At 46.6% G+C, this 9,291-nt stretch overlaps 1 protein-coding gene and 2 pseudogenes across 11 annotated transcripts in view; all 3 read left to right on the top strand.

Moving 5' to 3' along the window:
* The first annotated feature begins 716 nt into the window (after nucleotides 1-716).
* LOC109278720 (SNRPN upstream reading frame protein-like) lies at nucleotides 717-943 on the top strand (annotated as a pseudogene).
* Nucleotides 944-1,134: 191 nt separating this feature from the next.
* On the top strand, nucleotides 1,135-1,868 carry LOC109278719 (small nuclear ribonucleoprotein-associated protein N-like; annotated as a pseudogene).
* Nucleotides 1,869-7,008: 5,140 nt separating this feature from the next.
* The window catches only part of CEP164 (centrosomal protein 164), a 66,861-nt gene continuing 64,578 nt past the window's right edge, over nucleotides 7,009-9,291 (top strand). For 9 of the 11 annotated variants that reach the window (XM_053900442.1, XM_053900436.1, XM_053900438.1 and 6 more), the window contains exon 1: nucleotides 7,009-7,125. The gene's annotated coding sequence lies outside the window, so the exon portion shown is untranslated. Of the gene's footprint in view, nucleotides 7,126-8,629; nucleotides 8,797-9,291 lie in introns of those variants that run through there. The other 2 variants (XM_053900432.1, XM_053900435.1) reach the window with 1 other exon arrangement.

Below are 9,291 nucleotides of genomic sequence, written 5' to 3'. Positions count from 1 at the left end.
GGTGACTCGGTGGGAGGAGGTGGTGTTTGATTCGCACTGTAAAGAACGGGTGGGATTTCCACAGGCAGATACTGCGGGAGAAAGAGGAAGGGGGGTAGACGGATATTCTAGGCAGACAGCTGCATAAACAAGGTCCAAAGGGGAAAGCACAGGGGCACTTTGTCTCCACTGGAGCCTGCAGGCTGTGGTCTTCTCTCACCTGAATCCTGTTGTGCCTTTGATACTCTACCTGCCCTCACCTCCACCCCAGAGGCTGTGAATCCCCAAGATCCTCCTGATTTCTGTGCTGTCAGACTCAGGGTAAATGGCCACTGTCAGCTTCCAAGTGTTACCGCTCCAAGGGGTGTCTGTATATTGACTGGTCAGAGCCGAAAACAAAAATCTTCATAGCCCTGATAGCTTCATGGAGAAAAGCTATATGATTACATCAACATATTATTTAACAAGTGTGGAAAGCTGTTGTTAAAATTCAGTAGTTATGATAAAAGCGAAGGTGGAACTTCTTAAACACGATGACAGAAAATCGTAGAAAACATGAGAGGGACGGGCTGAAACTATCCGCGTCAAAGGCAGGTGTAGCAAAGGGAAGGTCCCTATCACTATTCTTCTCCCGCAGAGTTTAGATCAGCCTAGCTAATTGAATAAGATGAGAAAATGAACCAAATTCTGTAAATATTAGAAAGCAGGCAGGGGGGAGCAGTCCCCGGAGACGCCTGATGGTCTGTTTGATCGAGTGTGCCAGGGACCGCTTACACCTGGGATGGACTGCAGAACAGCAGGTACCAGACTTGGAAGTCCAAGTCGAACGTAGAAGGACAGCCTTACTGAGCAACCAAGAGTCAGCTGTGTCCAAGGCGATCTCAGCAGCAGCCAAGTACCTGTGATGGGTTTCCAGGGGGAACCGAGACTGGCATTCTTAGCCGAGACACCAAGAGGTGGTTAAACCAGTGCTGGAAAATCCAGGGAGCTGATTTCCAAGTGAAAAGCCGGGCTCCATCTACTGTCTGAAGCTTCTGCCCCAAGCTTGCGTTGTTTGTAAGAGAACCTGCATCACACCTTAATCCGTAGCCTTCCTTTAGGTCTTGAGGATCCTGAAACGCGACCACAGACATTGGATTTGGTGGAACAGCAGCCATGACTGAGAGAAAGAGCAGCAAGATGCTGCAGCACATTGACTATGGAACGAGACGTATCCTGCAAGGTGGCCAAATCCTCACTGGCACCTGTAAGGCTTTTGACAAGCATATGAACTTGATCCTCTGTGATTGTGATGAATTCAGGAAGATGAAGCCAAGGACTGTGAGGCAGCCAGACCATGAAGAAAAGCGGGTTTGGGGTCCAGTTTTGCTCCAGGGGGAGAACTTGGTTTCCATGGCTGGGGAAAGACCCAAAGATGCTGGCATTGCTCGGGTACCACTTGCCGGACTTGCAGGAGGCCCTGGGGTTGGCAGGGCAGCGGGCAGAAGAGCGCCAGCTGGTGTTCCAATTCCCCGGGGCTCCTGCTGGATTAGCAGGTGCCGTCTGAGGGGTTGGGGGGCCATTCCAACAGGAAATGGCTCCACAGGGAAGAGGCGCTGTGGCAGCTCCTACAGTTGCTGCTGCTGCCAGCATTGCTGGAGCCTCAACTCCACGCCCACCAAGATGAGGGACCCCGCCCACTCGTGTGGGCTGAACACCACCCCCTCCAGGTATTGAGGCTCCTCCTCCTGGTGTGACGCCACCTGTGGGCCCACCGGTTGGGTCTCCCCCCCGCTTGAAGGTCGCCAATAGGCATGCCTTGTCCAGGAATGAGACCCCCCCTCTACCAGAAATTAGAGGTCCCCCCCCCCCCAAGGAATGTATCCGTCAAGATCCTGGGATGCCGTTGACCCTTGTTAAGTCACTTTTCCCCCTGCAGTTCGTCTTGTGAAACCGTGTACAGTGTTTTGGGAGCTTTTGTTCCCTCGTTGCTGCATTAATATTGGTTAATAAAATCACAGAGCAATTTAAAAACATATAGGAAAGCAAAGGAATCTGTGTTTGCAGATTATATGATATGAACAGGGAATCCTAACCAACAGGGTCATTAGACACATGTTTGAAAAGAAAAGTCAATTTAGGGGCATCTGGGTGACTCAGTCGGTTAGGTTGAGTGACTTCAGCTCAAACCATGATCTCCCCGTTTGTGAATTCGAACCCACATCAGACTCACTGCTGTGAGCACAGAGCCTGCTTCAGATCCTCTGTCCCCCCTCTCCCTCCCCCTCCCCCACTTGCGCTCTGTCAAAAATAAACAACTATTAAAAAATAAGTAAATAAAAATCAGTTAAAAATCAGGAGATCAATGCATGTGTGGGAATTCTGTATATGATAAAGATGTCATTCATATCAAAAGGAGATAGATCTATTATTCAATAACTGTTTGGGGGACAATTGGCTATGCATTTAGAAGGAAAGAAAACTAAATCTCTATCTCATGTAAAAATAAACTTCAGATAGATCAAATGGCTTAACATGAAAAATAAAACTACAGAAAAAAATAGAGGGGTATTTAATAATTTTATGTTAGCAAAGGTCTCTCTAACAAAACTCAGTTTTGTTTTATTTTAATGGGCAGGCTTGGCTACTTAAATTTTTTTTTTTTTTCGTGTTTATTTTTGAAAGAGAGAGAGAGGGAGACAATGAGAACTAGTAGTGGAGGGGCAGAGGGAGAGGGAGACACAGAACCTGAAGCAGGGGCCAGGCTCTGCACTGTCAGTACAGAGCCCGACGTGGAGCTTGAACTCACGAACCACGAGATCATGGCCCGAGCTGAAGTCCGATGCTTCGCTGACTGAACCACCCAGGCGACCCTTGACTGCTTAAATTTTTAAATCTTCTACAGAATCAGACTTGTGGTATTCCAAGTGTGGTTCTGCCGCTTAGAAACTGGGAGGCTCCAGGTTAGTTACTTATCCTTTCTAGTCGTCAGTTTTCTCATTTGTAAAATGGGGATAGCAGTAGTACATTCCTTGTGATGTAAGATTTATTTATTAATTAATTAATTAATTTATTTATTTATTTATTTTAAGATATTTTATTTTTAAGGGCGCCTGGGTGGCTCAGTTGGTTAAGCGTTTGACTTCGGCTCAAGTCATGATCTCACGGTGCAGACAGCTCAGAGCCTGGAGCCTGCTTTGGATTCTGTATCTCCCTCTCTCTGCCCCTCCCCACTTGTACTCTGTCTGTCTCTCTCTAAAATGAATAAACATTAATAAGTAATAAAATATTTGATTTTTAAGTATTCTCCATACCTAACATGGGACTTGAACTCACAACCCTGGAATCAAGAGTCACTTGCTCTACTGACTGAGCCAGCCAAGGGCCCCTTATAGTGTGAGATTTAAATGAGATAATTCACATAAAGCACGTAGAATGACATCTGGTATATTGTAAATGCTTAATAAAGCCCAGCTCTTAGTGTTATCACTACACCCTTTACAAAATTAAAAATAACATTTATAAAGTTAAAACATAAGTTACAGACTAGGAAACATTTGTCACATAATAAAGAAACAAAGGCTTAATGTCTATAATATACAAAGAGCTTCTACAAGTCAATAAACCCCCCAGTCAACCTAGTAGAAAAATGAACAAAGAATGTGAATAGATAACTAAGAGAAGAAATTCAAATGGCCGGTGAACACGTGGAAAAAAGTTCAACTTCATTAACAGTGAAAGAATGCAGTCACAGCAATATTTAGATACCATCACCATTTTTTTTTTTTTTGCCTCACATTGGAAATATTTGGTGTTGGTGAAAGTGTTGGTTGGATTAAAATTATTCTATTTTAGAGAGAAATTTGGCAATTTCTATTGAAATGTAAAAAATGTAAACTCTTTGAGCAATGTCACTTCTAGGATCTTATCCAACAAATGTAACTGTATTTCAGCATGTGTCCAATACAAAAACTTTGGAAACAAAAATAAACGATTATCAGTAGGGGAAGGAGACACTCAGTTAATGGACTCCTACTGAACCTTTATAAAGAATGAAGTAACTCATTATGAACTCACCTTGAAAGATGTTAAGTGAAAAAAGCACATTGTAGAATAACATATACATTATGACCTCATTTATGCAAAAATTAAAAAGTATGCACGTGTGCATATATATGTATGCATATACATTTACATCTGCATAAACATTAAAAAGTCTGGAAGGTAGGAACCCATATGTCAACAGTGGTTTCCTCCGAAGCGTGAAATTTCCTCCTTCATTCAGCTTATTTATTCATTCAGCAAATGTGTATCGAGAACTTACTACATGTTAAGCACTGTTTTAGGCACTGTGGATACAGCAAAGCTAAAATGGACAAAATTCCTGTCCTCATGCACTTTACATTCTATACAGGGAGAATGATGGTAAAGAAATAAAATATACAGTATTACAGATGGTGATATATACTATGGGGGAAGGTAAAGCAGAGAAGGGAGAAAGAAGGGACGTTTGCAATTTTAAATATGGTGGATTAAGGGGCTCCTGGGTGGCTCAGTTGGTTAAATATCTGACTCTTGGTTTCTGCTAGGGTCATGATCTTGCAGTTTCTTGAGATGGAGCCCCGTGTTGGGCTCTGGGCTTATAGCTTGGAACCTGCTTGAGATTCTCTCTCTCTCTCTCTCTCTCTCTCTCTCTCCCCTGCTCATGCTTTCTCTCTCTCTCAAAATAAATAAACATTTTTTAAAAATATGGTGGATTCAAAGAGTAGAGGGAACATTTCACATCTTTATACACTTAAAAAATGGTAGGATTAACAAATGTTGTTCCTTCTTATTATGTGGGTGATTTTCTGTATATTACAAGTAAACAGTATGAAAAGAGAAGAAAAAGTTCTAACAGTGAAATTTCTGACTTGGGGGTATGGCATAAATTTGGGGCCAATTTAGCTTTATTCCTCCCACATCTTTGAGTGCAGAAGATAACATACATGTATGAACTCCTCTATCTCTCTTCCTTATTCACTGGGTATATTACTGGCATATCAATTGGTGTGTCATTTTTGTTATTTCCCCCCAAAGATTTGTTTTCTTAATTATGTTTGCCTAAGGGTATTTTATAAATTGGTTTGCACTTTGAAGAACAAACCTACAGGGAAACCTGATAAAATGCAAATTGTTTATCTGTGCGGGGTAATCCCATTAGTCCCTTGGTGACCCTGATTTTATTAGCTCTCCCCACGAGACAGAAAGGGACTCATGCTAAGGAATAAAAGTTAAGAATTCTGACGGCAAGTGAAGTCAACCAGATTGATTACAAGTTCTTGGACATAGAGACCAAGTCTGCCAATAGTTTTTTGAATATTGTTTTGTATGAGGTCTGTGGAGGATGAGCTTGTGACCCCTTGGAGTCCCATCCCAGTCTGTCCCCCTGACCCCTCGGTGAGACTTTTTTTTTTTTTAATTTTTTTTTAACGTTTATTTTTGAGACAGAGAGAGACAGAGCATGAACGGGGGAGGGTCAGAGAGAGAGGGAGACACAGAATCTGAAACAGGCTCCAGGCTCTGAGCTGTCAGCACAGAGCCCGACGCGGGGCTCAAACTCACAGACCGCGAGATCATGACCTGAGCCGAAGTAGGACGCTTAACCGACTGAGCCACCCAGGCGCCCCTCGGTGAGACTTTTAAGGAGTGTGAGGAGGAAGGGGGAGCACGGTTGGGTCGTCTGCAGGCAGAATAAAGGAAGTACAGGCAGAGCTGCTGCAGAAGGAGCTGGACTTAAACAAGAGGAATACATTCTGGCTATGTGGTTTGGGATCTACAGAGACAACAATCTGAGCTTTGCATTCCGCGATCGGGGGCACTGGTGCTCGTTTTGGGAGATGGTAGGAGCCAGATCCATCTCTACAACAGAACCAGTCAGGAGCTGCTCCAGGGGACTCAATCTCTTCAACCCGTAAGTTCACTTTTCCGTCCCCCAGTTCCTCAAGGATGTAAAATGGCCCTGAGGTTGAGGACACTTGAGAGAAAAGAAGATTTGCCTTCCACGTAAGCAAAATGAAGCTCTTTGGAATTATATTAGTAGCAACCTTTCTGCCAGACAGAGCTTGTAGAACGGCTCTACGTTGCATCACTTGTTTCTTCTTAAGCAGACTCTTTGAAACAGGCATGAAAGATGTTATCCTCACCCATGTTGCAAACGGAGCCCTGTGCTCTGGTTGAAAAGACAAACAACGAAAACCAGGGTTCTTAAGTCCTGGTCAGGCGCTCACTGATTTAATCATAGCACGGGAAAGCCATTTCTTTTGCAGGGGGTGGGGGTGGGGTGGTCTCCTCTCACCTTACATTCACGTTTCTTTTGTTTATTAAAGCCTTAATGGGTTACTGATGATCAATGTATTATTCACCTGCCATTAATCACACTACTTAAAAAATGATGACGGGTTGTGGGGGGAGCACCTGGGTGGCTCAGTCAGTTGAGCATTGACTTTAGCTCAGGTCATGATCTCACGGTTCATGAATTTGAGCCCCACTGCTCACTGCTGAGCGGTGCAGAGCCTGCTTCTGATCCTCTGTTCCCTTCTCTCTGCCCCTCCCCCTTTTGCTCTCTCTCTCAAAAAATAAAAAAAAATAAAAAGTGATGACAGGGTGGCAGGGTGCCTGGCTGGCTCGGTGGGTGTAACATCCGACTCTTGATCTCAGGGTGGGGAGTTCAAGCCCCACGTGGGCGTGGAGCCTATGTTAAAAAATGATGAGGGATAGATTGCCTTAGTTAATTCACCTTACCATAAATACTGCGAATGCCCCTTTCCTGCCCAGGAAGAAATTCCCCTCATAACCAAATTCAGAGCTCTCTTATGACCCCTTGTGGCCCCTCTATCAACTATCTTGGACTACATCTCCCATCGTGCAACGGGAAACGTGCTGCACTCCTCCGTGACCCGACGGGACCTCTAACCAATCCAGTGTCACAGCCCTTGTTCAGCGACCTATTGGCTCCGTGTAGAGGCGGGACTCTTAGTTGCTAGGTTGGTACTCTTTCCGGAAGTGGTTGTTGGCCGCTGCAGAGCAACACCCCGGCGTCCCTGGAAGCGGGGAGCCGGGGTGGTACTGGGGAAGCTGCGCGGACCCGGGAGCGGTCGTCCAGTGCCTCCCGGGGCGGGGGGGCAGGTGAGGACCTCCTCGAGGGAGGGGGCAGGGGAAAGAGGGAAGCCGGAGACTTGGGGCACACTCGTGTGCCCGCGAGCGGGATGAGCACGAGTGTGGGCGGGAACTGGAGGGAGAAGTGAAGAAGGAGCGGCCGGACTAGAGTGCATCCATCCAGAATCTCCCCGAGTGGCGGAAGGGACGCCGGGCTGGGCTGGGGTGCGGGCGAGGGGCGAGCGCGAGTGACAGCGGGCGCCGGGCTACGCCTGTCAGCTGGCCGGGGCGCCCCTTTACTTGTCCTGTCCGTGGTTGGAGTGTGAGGCCCGGCCTCCGAAGCCCGCTCGGATACCTCTCTTCTGGGGAGGCTTCCCCGGTGTCCGAATCCAGGGCTAGTCCGACCTTCTGACGTCTTTGGGTCAGCTGGGGAAGTCAGGAAGTTTTTGGGTTTTGTTTTTTCCTTTCCTTGCATTGATTGAAAAACCTACCTCCTCCACTTGGAACCGCAGCCCTCACTTGGCTTCCACGACTCCTCGCTCCTGGGTCTCCTAGCTGAGCTGTCTGTGCAGGCCTCTCCCCTTTCTACTCACCGTAGCCCGTCTCTGGGTGATTTCGCCCAGACGTTCATTTAACTAGAGTGGGCTCAAGTCCAGACCTCTTTCCTGAGCTCAGGCCTGCCTACTGACCATCTCCACCTGCATGCCTCCCCCACCGTCCTGGCGCCCCTGATCTGTGCCTCCTCCTTGTATTCCTGTGTCAGTGAAGGACTCCCCTGTTCACTCAGCCAGGTCTGCACCTGGAATTCATTCAGCTGCTATAGGCAGCAGACATTTGATGGGCATTTCCTATATTCTAGGGAGCATGCTAGGTGGGGCTATTGGGCAAGGCATGGGAGAGTACAGATAATCAGACCGGCGGAAGTGCCCTGATTTCCCTCCTCCCTGCCCTTCACTTGCTGCAGACTTCAGGTCCTCTAATTCCGCCTCCTAATACCCTGAGCGTCTGGTCCTTCCTTTCCATTCTCACAGCCGCTGGCTTCGTTCATAATTTCTTGCCTGTGCTTTCAGGAAAGCTTCCTAACTGGTCCCTCCGCTTCTCTTCTTGCCCTCCTCAAAGTAGTTCCTATGCAGCGGTCAGAGTATCTTTCTAAACTGCAGATCCGACCATGCCAGTCTCCTTTGTGAAGTCCTGTGATGGCTTCTCACCATGTGCAGGATGCAACCTCAGTCCTTCCCAGCCCTTTAGACTGTGCTGCTTGCCTTCCACGGTAGATCTCTCTCCTGCCGCTCCTCCCTTTGCCCCTTGTGTTCTGGTCACGTCAGAGTGGGTAAGAGCTCAAGCTTTGGGGTCCCACAGACGCGGGCGCATGCATGTTCTGCTGTGCCTTTTACCACCTTTGGAAACTTGCCAAGTGCTTTTTTATTTAACCTTGCGGGGCTTCACTTTCCTTATTTGAAAATGGGGAAAATAATTTCCTTTTTTTATTTTTAAACTTTTTTTAAAAAAAAGTTTATTTTGAGAAAGAGAGAGAGGGAGAGAATCTCAAGCAGGCTCTGACCTGCCAGCACGGAGCCCGATGAGGGGCTTGAACTCAGACACCGCGGATCACGACCTGAGCCGAAACGAGTCCGACGCTTAACTGACTGAGCCACCGAGGCGCCCCTGGGAAAACAATTTCTACCTGTTTGAGAGGAGGAGGTGAGATGATGTATGTGCAGTATTAGTACAGTTCTTGGAACGTAGGAAGTGTTCAGTGAATCTAAGCTTTTGTTGCAAAATGAATTCTCTGCACCCACCATATTCTTTCCTGCCTCTTTGCCTTTGTCCAGGCTGTTTCTTCTGCCTTATATTCCCTTATTCCCTCATCTTGGTGAGCTCCTGCTTATTCTTTAAGAGCCATCTCATTGGTCCTGGACTCTGTGATGCTTTCCCTGATCTTCCAAAGTAACATTTGCAATCCTTACCTTAGTTTCCCGTTGTGTTTCCTGTTACTTCCCTTAATGTGCTTAACACATTATATAATCATGTTCGGCTGCTCAGCTAGGGTCAGCTGGAGTTCAGGGCCTTGTGTAATCACGTCTGTAGCCCCTAATAGCACAGTGCCAGCCCATGGTAGGTGTTCAGTAAGTGGTCATTGAATGTCCGAATGGCCTTCACTTATGTTCCCTGGTATTAGATCTGTCCTCTGGAACA

The sequence above is a fragment of the Panthera pardus genome, unplaced genomic scaffold (genome assembly GCF_024362965.1).
Source record: "Panthera pardus isolate Hobbes unplaced genomic scaffold, ASM2436296v1 HiC_scaffold_12, whole genome shotgun sequence".
Classification (NCBI taxonomy): domain Eukaryota; kingdom Metazoa; phylum Chordata; class Mammalia; order Carnivora; family Felidae; genus Panthera; species Panthera pardus.
The sequence above is the reverse complement of the archived record's forward strand: the minus strand, read 5'-3'. Positions and strand labels throughout refer to the sequence as shown.